Below are 15359 nucleotides of genomic sequence, written 5' to 3'. Positions count from 1 at the left end.
CTCAGCACAGAGACAATAATTTAGATATTCATGACTAAAGTGTCACCCAAAGAAATTTCAAGTTGGGTGAGCCTATCATGTGTCATGCCTGAGTTATGTGCCTTAGTCTAGCCACAACTGTCTCTCAGTTGCTTGTAATAACAGCAAAATGGAAGAAGCTGGAGAGCAAAAATGTGACTAATACAAGCTACATGGAAATTGAGTTATAGGGGCATGTGTGGCAGATTCACCTGTGAAAAAAGCTGTAAGCGGCTGTCCTTGGAGAGTGTTTCTACTTTCAGCAGATGGAGGTCTGGATGAGCAGTGTCCGTCGTGTTGCACTGTGGTGGTGCAATTCTTACCCCCGCCCCCCCCCCCCCCGCCCCTCTTTGTTGGGCTGCTTGGTGCTACGTGCGATTCCACCCACATCCCCCGAGCTATACACCAGTCTGTGGAGATAAGGACCGATAATGTTAACGAGCCTGGCTCCTGCCCCTCCCGATTGCTCGGAAACAGCTATAACGGCCCATCAACTCCTAAGGGCCTGGCACACCTGTGCCTGGGATGTGGTCAAATGGGAACAATAACAGAGTCGCACATTCATCAAATTCTTTTGTAACTGCTGGAAGGCACCAGAAGGTATTTGACAAAAGTCAATTGTCTTGGACCCTATAAATGGCGACCACCAGGGAGACCCTTTGAGCTCTCCTGGATCACAGCGGGCCTGTGACCATCAATCTCCCCTGAGCTGGGACGCCTCTCAGGTACCAAACCCTTAAGGTGTCGTCTGCTCCAGACGGAAGGCCAGGGCGAAGTCCCCGCTCGAGTATCAATTATCGCCTGTTGAGGAATGCCAAGGCATTGGGAGTATTTGCTCTAAACTCGAGAGGGAAATTTTCTTTGAGCTAGCTTCTCTTTACTCTGTGTGTGTGTGTGTGTGTGTGGGTACGTACCCTTGTTTCTGTGTGTGTATGTCCGTTCTGTGTTCATTCTACTGAATCCAAACACCTTTGTTTCTGTATGTTTGTCTGTTTTGTTATGTGCATGCATGTATATATATAGGTACCGTTAAGTAAGTTAGTGTGAATCTTGTCATTTTAGAATCTGAATAAGTCGCTTTTCTTTCTTTCAGTATGTCTGAATTATTTTATAATAATAAATTGCTGTTAGTTATTAATAAACCTAGATTTCTTACTAAATATTACCGTGTCAATACTTTCATCCGCGACAAATTGGCGTAGTCGGCAGGATGACAAGCAAAATCACCGAATACTTACAAAAACACGGTATCCAAACAAATCCCACCTTCCCAGAGGATTGGGCTTATAATAATTGGCACAACTGGGAAGAGGTAGAAAAACAGTTAACTATTGCTAGAGGTGCAACTACATTTGGAAAAAATAAAGGTATGATTTGTAAAATGTTGGGAGTGTGCCTGGAAGCTGCCTGTCATGAACGAGAGAAGGTTAATCGTAAAATACAAAATTTACAAGATGAGATTACAGGGCACAAATCCACCAATCTGCTGTTATCGATTAAAATAGAGCAGCTGCAACAGCAACTTAAGGAATCCCAATTGAAACAACAAAAACTGGGGGAACGTGTTGAAATGATGCTAATGCAGTCTCCAAACCCCCCTGATATCGTTCAAATCAGAAAATTAATTGTGTCCCCTGAAGACTGGGATGGTAACATTTGGAGCGATACACATAATGACAACTCAGACGAAAACAATTATTTTCAGCCGCCTGAGTCTCCCCCACTTGCAGTCAGACCAATTATTAAAACAGAAGAAACAACAGGACCTCGGGGTGGTGTGAGAAGTCCCATCAGCAAAACAACCCCTTTTGATCCAATTCAAATAGCCAATTTACAAGACCCTTACGGCCATAAGCCTGGAGAAACTGAAACCGAATACCTATGGAGAGTGTCTCTAAACGGGGGAGATAGAATTTTACTAGATGGCAATGAAGCCAGTGGATATTGGGGTCCAGGTGTCTTTTTGGACGCTGGTCCCAACCCCCCGAATGACCCCCACTCACTAACAAGCAGAGTGGCATATTGGGCTGGTGGCATTGATGCCTTAGAGAGAGGAGAACCTCTGTTGATACCTATCAAATCTCTAAAGACCTCTCTGCAGCTTTTACAAAAGCTGCCTGTATTCAAGCCATGCATCAGCATCAGCCTACTGATGTTCCTCTTTCGGCAACTGTAGCTCCTGCTATACTTAAAGTACTGATAAAAGGAGCCCCTGCCATGCTCAAACTTTTTCTCATTGCAAAACGGGATGAGATCCAGAGAGACTTAAATTATTAACGAATTAATAAATCTAACACGAACTGCTGGAAATAGTAGGGAAGGAGAATTAGAACCAAGAAGATTACCCACTTGGGCAACATTAGTGCATGAAACTATAAATCATGCCCGAGAAATGGGATGGAATGAAATTCCCAATGAAACAAAAAATATAGGTCGCACTGTTAGGCAAATTAAACAATTGCATCAAAATAATTCTCAGGAACAAAACCCCTCTGACCAACAATCTAGGGGTCAGGAGTGGAGAAATGAACTATGAAGCAAGCATTGTCACTAGGAATTCCTAGAGCTGCGATTCAGAGACAGCCTACCGGCGTCATTCTGAGTCTAATTCAGGCATTTCAAAAAGGTATCGCTTTAGATGCTCCAACCCCTCCACTCCCCCCGTCGCCAGCTCCCAGAGAAAAAAAAGATAACCCTTTCCTCCCTCAAGAGGATCAGTTGCAAAACACAAGATCAAAAAACTGATAAGGTCCGGATGGCAATTGGGCCTGCTGGTCCGGAAAGTAGAAGCTTATCAGTGGATAAATGAGAACGGCCCTTACATTTTAATTCCAGTTGGTCCCCAACAACAATTAATAAAATTTTTAATTGATACTGGTGCACAAATTTCAATAATTACACAGCGAGATGCCGATAAGCTAGGCATACGACCTGGCCAGCGAAAGGTTAAAATTACCAGAGTTACAGGAATTAGCGCTGTGTGCCAGACAGCAAAAGTTAATTTATGGCTCCCTGGTGAAAAACGTGTAACATCTCTTCGCTTTGCGATCAAGGAGCATTATGAAAATATCCTGGGTTTTGACGCATTGAACGGCTGGACCTGGCGTTTGCCAGACGGCAGTCTGTGGTCTTTTGGTTCAATTGCCAACCCCAGCCCTAATAAAAATCAACAAACTGCCACAGTGCGTGTACTCCGTGCAGCTCCAGCACTTCCCGAATCAAAAATTACTAATGTCCCACAGTATCCAATTTCTGCTACAGCACGAACTGGAATTTCTGAAGTAATTGCGGACTTAGAAAAACGACAGATTATTTCCCGAACTCACTCCCCATACAATTCTCCTGTCTGGCCAGTCCGCAAACCAGATGGGAGGTGGCGTTTAACAGTCGATTATCAGCGTTTAAATGCCAGTACAGCCCCATTGACAGCGGCAGTTCCCAACATTGCAGCTTTAACGGCTACACTGCAAGCCGCCGCACATCCTTGGATGGCAGTGCTAGATATAAAAGACATGTTTTTCACGGTCCCTTTAAGGGAAAAAGATAAAGAAAACTTCGCGTTTACATGGGAAGGTATCCAATATACCTTTAACAGACTCCCACAGGGATATAAACACTCACCCACAATTGCTCATGCTGTGCTTGCTGAACTTTTACAGACAGTTTCACTCCCTGCAGAGGTAAAACTATATCAGTATATAGAGGATATTCTAATTGGAGGACCCTCTCCTGACAAGGTGGGAGAAGTGGCAGCAACAGTTTGGCAAACATTGCATGAAGCAAAAATTGAAATTCCACCTGAAAAATGTCAGGGACCAAGTAAAGAAGTGAAATTCCTGGGCACTTGGTGGATTGCTGGAAGTGCAGCAATCCCACCAGATACTCTAAATAAAATAGAACAATCAGAAATGCCCCAATCTAGAAAGGAATTACAACAGCTAATGGGCACTTTAGGATATTGGAGAAAACATGTACTTGGATTCTCCATCACTGCCCGCCCACTGTATTCACTTTTACAAAAAGGAAAACCGTGTAGATGGGATTCAGAACATGAAGCAGAAATTAAAACTCTAATACTGGAATTAAAAACATATCAGTCTCTAGGACCTGTTCATCCTCATGACCCTATTATAGCAGAATGGGGTTTTGCAGAACATGGTACTTATTGTAACTTATTTCAAATCGGCCCTGATGGGCCAAAGAGACCTTTGCTGTTTAGCTCAACTGCATTTAAAGAGACAGAACAAAGATATTCAGAGTGGGAAAAGGGTCTTTTGTCTCTAGTCCGTGCAATTAAACAAGTTGAGAAAATACATCAAGAACAAACTGTTCAGACCAGAGGTCCCTTTAATTTATTAGACGCAATCCTAAAAGGGACTGCTCCCCTAGAGGGAATTGCACAAAACCCTACAATTAGGAAATGGTATGCCTATCTAGTGGGTGTGGCAGATGAAATGCAATTGGCTTAAGGACACACAAAAGTTTCTAAATTGCAAATGCCTATTAATACTGACCCCCTAGCATTACAACAACCATTCAAACCTTCACCAATTTTAGATGCACCTCCCTTCACTGAAGATTCACCAACCGAGGGTGTCTGGTTTTCTGATGCCTCGGCAAAAAGAGTGGATGGTAAATGGCAATATAAAGCTGTTGCATTAGAAATCAAAACAGGCAAACAAGTTATTGAAGAGGGTGAAGGCAGTGCTCAAGTAGGAGAGTTAAGAGCAGTTGTTTTGGCAGCACAAAATGAAGCAAAAAACATTTATGTGGACTCTTATGCTGTCTGGGCAGGTGCCACACAGTGGCTTTGTCAATGGGAAGCCCTAAACTGGGAGATAAATAAATCACCAATCTGGAGAACTGAAGACTGGCAATTACTATTAACCATGGCCAGAAAAACACCATTCCAAATAGGATGGGTAAAAGCTCATGCTAATGACAATAAACCAGCTACAAATTGGAACCAAAGGGTGGATGAATTGACAAAAATAAGGAAAATAGACATTGAAGATTCCTCAAACCCCACATGGTATCAACTGGGAGAATGGTTACATCAAAAATTAGGGCACACGGGTTGAGAAGCACTTTACTTTTCAGCTCGAAGCCGGGGATGGCCCCTCAGTAGGAAAACATGTGAAACCATCCTCACTGAGTGCCCCCAGTGTAAATTAAAATTGCAGATGGACCATCCTGCTGTTATATGTTGAGAAAACGAGACCAAAAGTTTCCAACCCAATCAGAATTTATTATAATTTCAGCAAGCAAAGTTAGCGAGCAAAAATCAGCGCTGGGCAGCCGGGGAGTCTCCGCTCCATCAACGGCGGCCCTCTTCCCTTTTTACAGTCCCTTTTTATATACAGTCTTCTTCCCGGTTGACGTAGTTTCTTTCGGTATACTCTGCGCATGTTCGTTTTGCTACTAGGGGGTCGCAGGGATGGAGGTTCTCAATCTTCCTTATTCGATCCTCTCAATATCTGGGTGGAGACTTGACCTGTGGGGTCTGATTAAGCAAGCCTAACGGCATCTGGGTGGAGACCAGACCTGTGGGGGCTGATTAAGCAGGCCAAACGACATCTGGGTCTCACCCACCAAGAGGCCCCCAGCATATCCTGCCAAGCAAACAAGCACCTTATCCTGCTGACATTTTAGTGAACAAACCCACCCAATCTATCACAATCCCCCCTTTTCTATTTCTTAATTTTGTTCACTAAACCTTTCTAATTCTTGTTGACTCAAATTCAAGCTTTCTTCCATTTCCATATCTCCTCGGAGTGGTTCGTATTTAGCTCTAACAAGCATTAAGTGTGCAGCTTCCAAGCGACTTTTTACAATTGTAATTAGTTTGTTAAAAATGCATGGTCCAAAAGTTAATCCCAAAATAAGCAACAGCAGAGGGCCAGCTATAGTCGAAAGCAAAGTTGTTAGCCAAGGGGAATAATTGAACCAGGATTCATACCAGCTCTGTTGAGCCTCTCTTTCCCGTTTCCGTTGTTCTAACCTCTTTCGTAACTCAGTCATTGTATCAATTGTTACCCCTGTATGGTCTGCATAAGTACAACATTCTTCCTTGAGTGCTACACATAATCCTCCTTGTAGTAACAAGAGATCTAATCCCCTTCTATTTTGCATTACTACCTCAGATAAGGATCTTAATGACTTTACCAATCCATCAATCGCTAGCTCAATTTTACCGAGATCTTCGTCTACTGTTACTCGGAGTGCCTTCATTTCTTTTTGATTGTTTACTAAGGAGGCGATTCCTGTTCCTGCGCCTATGCCACTGATGGTGAGAAGAGTAGCAATGGTAAGGACAGTGATTGGTTCTCGTTTTACTAAATGATGTTCAGGGGTTATATGCTGATCATAAATATATTCGCTAGGATGGTAAGTAATACGTGGTATTATTGATACCTGAATGCAGTATTCACTGCTTTCGTTAAATGCAACAAGAGATATACACGGGGTGATCCCAATGTTTGAACATATCCATTTCGTGTTAGCGGCGGGAATCAGCCACTGTGCAGGTCTCTCGTTTTTTGATATTTTTGCTCCACAGAGATGCATTTTATGGGTGGGGACCTTTCCAATGCATCTCCCTTTACCTGTTACTTGGGACAAAGTGAGTCCCTGTGTCTGGTCCTTTCCTTTTTTCCATATGCACCGTGCAGGGTTAGTTCCATTTACTCTTTTAGCTTTAGCAGTCATTCCTACAGCCTCATAAAAAGGTGGCCTAATATTATAACATAACCAACAGTCTTTCGTTAACTCAGGTTTGGTTTTGTTTAGTATCCCATAACTAGCTTGCATAATTTTCCATAGAGTACTATATCCATATATATTGATTTCAGAGGTCAAATTAGTGGGTTGGGTATACTTTCCCTGGTAATTAGTGGTATTGTTTTTAACATTAATAGTAGAAATTGCCAGATTTGGTCCAATGGGTTCTGGGGTTTCATTAGGTGCAATTTCTTTCTTAATTGTTATAAGATTTCCCCGATCTGCTCCAGGTTCCCAATGTCTAATTCCCCAGGTTCTTCCCAGGATCCACCCTGGGTCTTCTGTTTTTTTTATATTAATATATATATATGAACATGTTCCTTTAGAGAGCATCTCTCCTGAGGGACCTTTCCAAGGTGGTGTACACCCAGCTGGACCAAATCCTACTTTAAGATACTGATCTGGTCCCCCTCCTGGAGCCCAATCAGAAGCGATAGTTTCACAGCCCCAATAGGCACAAAAATAATGGCCAGGGTAATTACAATATGGTTTCCCTCGGTTGGAACTAGGACACATGTAAAATCCTGTTAAATTCAAAATTTTACCACAGTGGTCTATTCCCGTTAGATCACACAATCCCACAATGAAGCTTGGAGCCCCTGGTACAGTTGATGTACGTAAGATTTTACCATCTAATCTGGTTAGGGACCATTTAAAAGGTTGGTGTGTTTCCAGTTCTGCAGTACAATAACTTAATTTTAGCCATAACAATATTACAATTATGATATGCAAGGTTTGAGATGATGTTCCCCTGTATACCAGATTCCCTCTGCGTTGATTCCTGTGAAATGCAGACAGGGTTAAAAGTATGTTATTCACCCATTTTTCTTTACCAATCCCGTGGTAATTCTGCCAGCATCTCAGCAACGCTCCAGTTGGACGGCTCCTTCCTCCACAGTCGTCTTTCCCTCTGCCTCGTTCGTCGACTCGGGTGCTTCGAGCCACGAGGTGTACCATCTTCTCGGCAGCAAGGATGCTCTTCAGGAGGAAACGCTCGCCGTCTAAGATCCTGTCTTGTAAAATAGGATCTCCAATTTGTATGTTTAATTTCAGGAACGTCACAGCGGACTTTACTGATGAGCTTACGACAGAGGCTCTCAGTGATTTCCGCTACAAAAGGCTTTGGTTCATTCGGGTGATAACAATAAAAATTTGGTTCAATTCCTTTTGTAAATATATCCCACCATTCTTTTGATCCCGAGGTTAATTCTCCTTTAAATATTTTGCAGGTTAATGTCCAATTAGTGATTTCCCTTTGCAATTTATAACAGGAAATGCAAACCCCTCGGGGAGGGTATCCTTTAACACAATGAGTCCACCACCTTTCCTTGCATACCTTACAGGTATAACATACAAAGGGATGACAATTACAGTACTTATTTCCACACCTTATTCTAACATCATCATTACTTATAAGTCCATCATCTAAGTAATAAGGGTTAGGTAAATACTCAATCCTGTAAGGGTCCAAGTCCATTAAGTCCTCTGGAATTTTAATTTCAAGTCTCCAACCGGGCTGGTGATTTTCCACGAAGAGTTAGTGATAGGTCCTTTTATTAAGCGGGCATGGGTCCAACCTCATTCAGCAGTTCGGACAGCAGTCTCTGTGGTAAGCAATACAAGGTAAGGTCCGTCCCATTGAGGGGTTAATGATGATTCCTTCCATGATTTAATTAATACCCAGTCTCCTGGCTGGATTTTATGAATAGCCAAGTCCAGAGGAGGTCTTTGCACCACCATTCCCTTTTTCCATAATTCATTTCGATATTTCATTAAGTTTATAATATAGGAGTTTAATTTCTGGTCTCTCACTCTAGGATGGTCTTGGGGTTCCTCTAAATCATAAGGCATTCCGTATAGCATCTCAAAAGGTGAAATCCCAAGATCAGCCCTAGGTCTAGTTCTCAAATTAAGTAGTGCGAGTGGTAAACACTTCACCCAGGATAACCGGGTTTCCATCATTAGTTTGGTGAGCTGTTTCTTAATTTCTGCATTCATCCTCTCTACTTTCCCCGAACTTTGGGGATGCCATGGTGTATGATGTTCCCATTTTGTTCCCATTGCCACCAAAACCTCCTGTATTATTTTAGACACAAAGTGGGGACCTCGATCTGAGTCAATAACTTCACTCATTCCATATCTTGGTATTATGTTTTCCAACAGTATTTTTACTACTGTGTGAGCAGTTGCTCTAACAGTGGGGAAAGCCTCTACAAAATGAGTTAGGTGGTCTACTATCACTAGCAAATATTTATATCTTCCCACTTTTGGTAGCTCAGTAAAATCTATCTGAATGTTAGCAAATGGTCTGTGGGCAAGCTGTCTGCCACCCAGTGGTCTTTCTCTAACTTGGGTTTTATTGACCCTTTTGCAAATTAGGCAGTCTTCTACTACTCGTTTTGCCAAATTATATATTCCAATGCTCATATATTTAGTAGCAAATTGGTCTACTAATGCTTGTACTCCCCAATGAGTCTGATCGTGAAACCTTTGCAAAGTTTCTAGTGCAAGTGTTTTTGGTAGAATAGTTCTCCCATCGGGGAGATTCCAATGTCCCTCCTGGTTTTCTTTTACGTTCATCTCCTTTAATTTAGCTTTCTCCTGTAGGGTGAAGCTATACAATCTGTATTTCTTTACCTCTGAGGTATCGTGGCTAAGAGTATCAACTGGGGTCCAGTCTTTTAGGGCCGCTCTTTTTGCTTCTTGGTCAGCTACATTGTTTCCCCTATTTCGGATATCCACTCCTTTTTGATGTCCCTTTAGATGTACCGCTGCAATTCCTTTTGGACCCCGTAGAGCTTTTAATATCTGCACTATTAATTCCTGATGGATTATGTCCTTTCCCTGTGAATTTATTAATCCTCTTTCTTCCCATATTTTCCCAAAGGTATGCACTACTCCATATGCATACTTAGAGTCGGTAAATATAGTTCCTACTTTATTTCTTAGATATTCCAAAGCTCTTAGCACTGCATATAATTCACACGCCTGGGCTGACCAGGAATGATTTAATGGTCCTGATTCCAATACTTTGAGATTTGGTCCTTTAATAATTGCATATCCTGATTTTCTTTTCCCATTCACTACTCGTGACGAGCCATCCACAAATAATTTTTCTCCTTCTCCTAGTTCTTCCTCTTCCAAATCTGGTCTAATTTTAGTTTGACTTTCTATGGTTATGAAACAATCATGTATCAACTGTGAGTCCCAGGGTTCTCCGTACAGGAACTGGGCTGGATTCTGGAGGGTTGTGACTTCCAGGGATAGTTTTGGGGAATCAATCAATATTCCTTCATATTTTAAAAGCCTGGAATCTGTGACCCATTTTTCTGCCTTTTGTTGCAAGATGCCCTGAATGTTATGAGGCGATAAAACCCTTAATTCTCCATTAAAAGTTATTTTATTTGCTTCTTCTACCAGGAGTGCAGCTGCTACTACTGCTTGTAGGCAGGTGGGCCAACCCTTGCTAACCGGGTCTAGTAACTTAGACAGATATCCTACTGGTTTCTTTTTCCCTGCCCAGTCCTGGGTAAGGACTCCATAGGCAGTTCCCTCATCAGTATTAACAAAGAGGGAAAAGGGTCTTTTTAGGTCAGGTAAGCTTAGTACTGGGGCAGTTATAAGATCTTTTCGCAGTTGTTCCAAATGTTGTTCATCTTCCATGGTCCATTTTAGCAGGTTATCCTGGCTCAATTTATTATACAAAAATTTTACTTTGCTGCTATAATTTTCAATCCATTGTCTGCAATACCCGACCAGACCCAATAATTGTCTTATCTGCTTTTTATTTGTAGGAGGGGGTATTGACAATATCCCTTTTATTCGTTCGGGATCTATTCTCTTTTCTCCTTTTGATAAATAATGCCCCAGATATTTAACTTCTTCTTCCACAAATTGTAGCTTGGATCGTGATACCTTCAGTCCCTTTAGAGCCAGGAAGTTTAATAATTTAATGCTTTCTTGCCTTACTATTGCTTCCTCCTTTCCTGCAATTAAAAGATCATCCACATACTGGATCAAGATGGTATTTTCATTTACCACATATTCTTGGAGAATTTTCTCCAATGCTTGCCCGAATAAATTCGGTGACTCGGTAAATCCTTGAGGTAAGACCGTCCACCTTAATTGCTGTCGACGGTGGGTTTCAGGATCTTCCCATTCAAAGGCAAAATAATTTCGGCTTTCCTCACTCAGGGGGCAAGCCCAGAAGGCATCTTTTAAATCAGTTACACTATACCAGTGATTTTCTGGCCCTATCCTACTAAGCAAGGTATAAGGATTAGCCACTATGGGGAATCGAGTTACGGTTCTTTTGTTAATTTCCCTTAAATCATGCACTAATCTATAAGACCCATCTGATTTCTTTACGGGTAGGATGGGAGTGTTAAAGGGGGATATACATGGTTCTAAAAGGCCTTTTTCAAGTAACCTTTCAATCTCAGGCTTTAGCCCCCACTTTCCTTCTGGTGGAATTGGATATTGTTTGATTCGTATAGGTACCTCCGGATTAATAATGGTTACTGAAAATGGAGGTATCTGTAGCTTACCAATCGTTTCTGGGGTATACCATACCTCTGGGTTAACTTCCTTTTCATCTTCCACTCGAAGGGGGCATAATCTAATCTTTAGTTCTTTATTTTTTACTTCCAAATTAATTCCTAATTCTATTATTAGATCTCTACCCAATAAATTGTAATCAGCCTCAGGGACTAATAATAATGATCCCATCCCAAATTTGGAATGTGTTTCAAATACTATATTTTTGATAATGGGTACTTCAAAGGGTTCTCCCTTGGCTCCTATAACTTGGGCCGTTTCAGATGATACTTTACAGCCCTGGGGCATTATCTGGATAGTGGATCTTTCAGCCCCTGAATCTACCAGGAACTCGAATTCCTGTTGCTGGGGACCTACCTTAACTTTTATCAAGGGCTCCTTATGTTTTTGGGTCCCCAGCAAATAGAGCCCCTGACACCCCTAATCTTCCTTGAACATTCTTTCGTCCCGCAGCCGCTTCCTGCATTCCCTTTTTATGTGTCCTCGGGCACAACAATAGAAACAGGTGCCCTGTTCTCTTCGTCTTATCATTCCTTCAGTTTTTTCTGTCCTGAATCTGGGGTTTTCTTTTAGGAAATCCCCATATTTTCCTAGTGTACGAGGAGGTGTCTGATTCCTTGGGCCTTTTTGTCCCTCCCGGACAGCTGCCACCATCATCCTGACTTGCTTCTTATGATTTTCATCATCCCTCCGGACGTACACTTTCTGAGCCTCTCGCAATAACTCATCTAACCCCCGGTCCTGCCAGTTGTCCATCTTTTCTAATTTTTTTCTTATGTCATCCCAAGATTTGGCTACAAATTGAGTTTTCAGCAATGCCTGTCCCACTTGGGTGTCCGGATCCAATCCTGAATACATCTGGAGGCTTTTTCTCAGCCTCTCTAACCAATCGGTGGGGCTTTCCTCTTTTTTCTGCCTCTCATTAAAGGCTTTGTTTATATTTTGCCCCCTGGGCACAGATTCTTGGATGCCTTGAATAATAATAGTCCTTAGGTCCTGCATATGAGTTCTGTGGTTTGGGTTTTGGTGGTCCCAATTTGGTCGCTGTATGGGCCATTTTTCATCTGCAAAAGGACCTTGTACATGCTGGGCATCCCATATTCTCATTCCGGCCCTTCTGATCATATTTCTTTCTTCTGCAGTAAATAGTATACTCAAAATAGACTGCATTTCATCCCAGGTATAGGTGTTAGGACCTAGGAATTGATCAATCCTTTCAGCAACCCCCAAAGGATCTTCTATCAAGTTTCCCATTTCTTTTTTGAATTCCCTAACATCCCCTGAGTTAAGGGGTATAGATACAAATCCTATCCCTGGTTGTGGTCCCCCCATTGGTGTCTCCCGGAGTGGATATAATTTTTGTTGTTTTGCCTGACTTCTAGTTGCCCTTCTGGAACTTCTGGGGGTGTCTGAGGAAGTTCCAGAGTCGCTCTCAGTTTCCTCAGGGGCTGAGGGTGGTGGATTGGCAATAGGTGGTGGGGGTGGTATATAAGGTGGGGGTAATAAGGGAACCTCTTCTTTGTCTCGTTTTTTCTTATCGTTTTTCCCACCCCCCTTTTCTTTTAGGGCAAACAGATAGCTTTTGGCTCCTGATCCCATCCACATGTTAGCATAATCACTCTCCTCCGGATTAACCGGTTCCTTAGAATTGACATATGTGTTTAGGGCCTCACATACCCAATTTTCAAAAGACCCAAAGATTGGCCAGAAGACATGTTCTTCCTTAATATTCTGACCTCCCCAAATTTCCATACAAAAATGGATCATTTTTGCTTTATTCTTTCCTTTGCTTTTTGAAAAATCCCTCCAATTTGTCAACATTAATCCTAAGGGACTATCAGGCGGGATAGGGGGCAACCGCACAGGGGGCCCTCCACCCATGGGACCAGGGGGCTTGCTTTTCCCCTGTCCCATCTTCCGAAGCGCACTCTTTCTCACTCACACACGTTCCCCTGGTTCGTGGCCCACGCCCTCGCGGGCTATGGGAACCGCACTACTGAGGGTCCGCACTCGCTTGGTTCCACTGGAACCACTCACATGCAACGCTTCAGGATCACCAACCCCAACCGAACGGATTTCCAAATATACTTACACGTCCTGTGTCTTCGTCCGGACTTTTTGTGCACAAAGATTACAGGGTCGACCGGTTCCTTTTGCTCACTACTTTAGATTTTGGGTTCGTCAGTGGAAAGTGTGGAGACTTTGGGAACAGCTAGGACCACCAAAGGATGGTGGGGCGCCTTCCCTGCTGCCCAAGTCCAGCCACTATATTTCCATCCGAGTCACGGCACCAAATTGTTATATGTTGAGAAAACGAGACCAAAAGTTTCCAACCCAATCAGAATTTATTATAATTTCAGCAAGCAAAGTTAGCGAGCAAAAATCAGCGCTGGGCAGCCGGGGAGTCTCCGCTCCATCAACGGCGGCCCTCTTCCCTTTTTACAGTCCCTTTTTATATACAGTCTTCTTCCCGGTTGACGTAGTTTCTTTCGGTATACTCTGCGCATGTTCGTTTTGCTACTAGGGGGTCGCAGGGATGGAGGTTCTCAATCTTCCTTATTCGATCCTCTCAATATCTGGGTGGAGACTTGACCTGTGGGGTCTGATTAAGCAAGCCTAACGGCATCTGGGTGGAGACCAGACCTGTGGGGGCTGATTAAGCAGGCCAAACGACATCTGGGTGGAGACCAGACCTGTGGGGGCTGATTAAGCAGGCCAAACGACATCTGGGTCTCACCCACCAAGAGGCCCCCAGCATATCCTGCCAAGCAAACAAGCACCTTATCCTGCTGACATTTTAGTGAACAAACCCACCCAATCTATCACACTGCCAAAGCACCACCTTTACACATTAAAGAGGGGAAAACTTTGTGGTCTACTTGGCAAATTGATTACATTGGTCCTTTAAAATCCTCTGCTGGGTACAAATATATTTTAACAGGTGTAGAAATAATACCTGGACTCCTTACAGCTACCAAGTGCCAGAAGGCTAATGGACAGAATACCATCCGAGGCCTCTCCTCATGGTTCTCAATTTTACCTGTCCCTGATTCCATCCAGAGTGACAATGGCTCACACTTTACTAGTAAAGAAGTACAAGAATGGGCAAAGCAAAAGGAAATAAAGTGGGTATTTCACACACCTTATTACCCACAATCTAATGGTATAGTTGAACGGGCCAATGGACTGCTGAAAAAATATCTTAAACCACATGAAGGACAATGGGACAGACGTCTTTCTGAAATTTTACAGCAGTTAAATAATCGGTATGGTCCCTATGGAAGTCCAATTACTTGAGCCTTCTTAACACCTTCTTCAGAAAAAACCCTAAACATTGAGCACACCCGGTCCTCAATGAAAGCAGGACAGCCTGTGATGGCAAAAATACCATCTGTAGGAACAATACCAGTAACCCTGGTCAAGCCACGAGGATTTTTAGCATGGGATGCTATTGATAATAATGGAATAAAACATAAAATCAGTACTAGATGGATTTATCCAGCATCCTAAGGGGTAACCTGTTCAGCCTCCCCCCCCCCCCCCCCCCCCCCCCGAGACCGTTCTCTTTTCTTTCCTTTTCAGAAATAACCGACTCCACCAACGACACCGTGGAAGCAGACACCATACCCAGCAAGTCCACCAGTAGCACTGTGGGAACAACCCTCATCTTCAATATGAGACTCTTCACAGCATTGTGCCTACCCTTTCTCTCCCTCACCATCATACATCGATTGCTACAACAACGGTGTGTATACGCCTCTTCTTTTCTCTTCCTTTTTCTGCTCATGAGAGTAAATACACTTACAATGGCTCACACATCAAATCCTTGGGATCTTGCATTACTGAGATACACTGGAAGCATCAAAACACTACAAGAAAAGGCAGGTCTAATTGGTCAACTTTCCTCACTACACAGAAGGTGATAGGATTATTGCATTTGTCCTCACTATACGCAATGCTTCAGTGTACAACATATACCCAATCCTTGCCATTAGGACTAAATC

The 15359-nt window shown here is 42.9% G+C and overlaps 1 long non-coding RNA gene across 1 annotated transcript; it reads right to left on the bottom strand.

The window, feature by feature from the left end:
* Window positions 1-8011: 8011 nt before the first annotated feature.
* LOC141917710 (uncharacterized) lies at window positions 8012-13938 on the bottom strand. The gene is made up of 2 exons (XR_012621414.1): window positions 13448-13938; window positions 8012-8402 (listed from the first exon to the last, which is right to left on the bottom strand). It is a non-coding gene; the product is annotated as an uncharacterized LOC141917710 (long non-coding RNA).
* Between the last annotated feature and the right edge of the window lie 1421 nt (window positions 13939-15359).

The sequence above is a fragment of the Strix aluco genome, chromosome W, assembly GCF_031877795.1.
Source record: "Strix aluco isolate bStrAlu1 chromosome W, bStrAlu1.hap1, whole genome shotgun sequence".
NCBI classification, from domain to species: Eukaryota; Metazoa; Chordata; class Aves; order Strigiformes; family Strigidae; genus Strix; species Strix aluco.
This window is presented reverse-complemented; position numbering and strand designations above follow the sequence as displayed.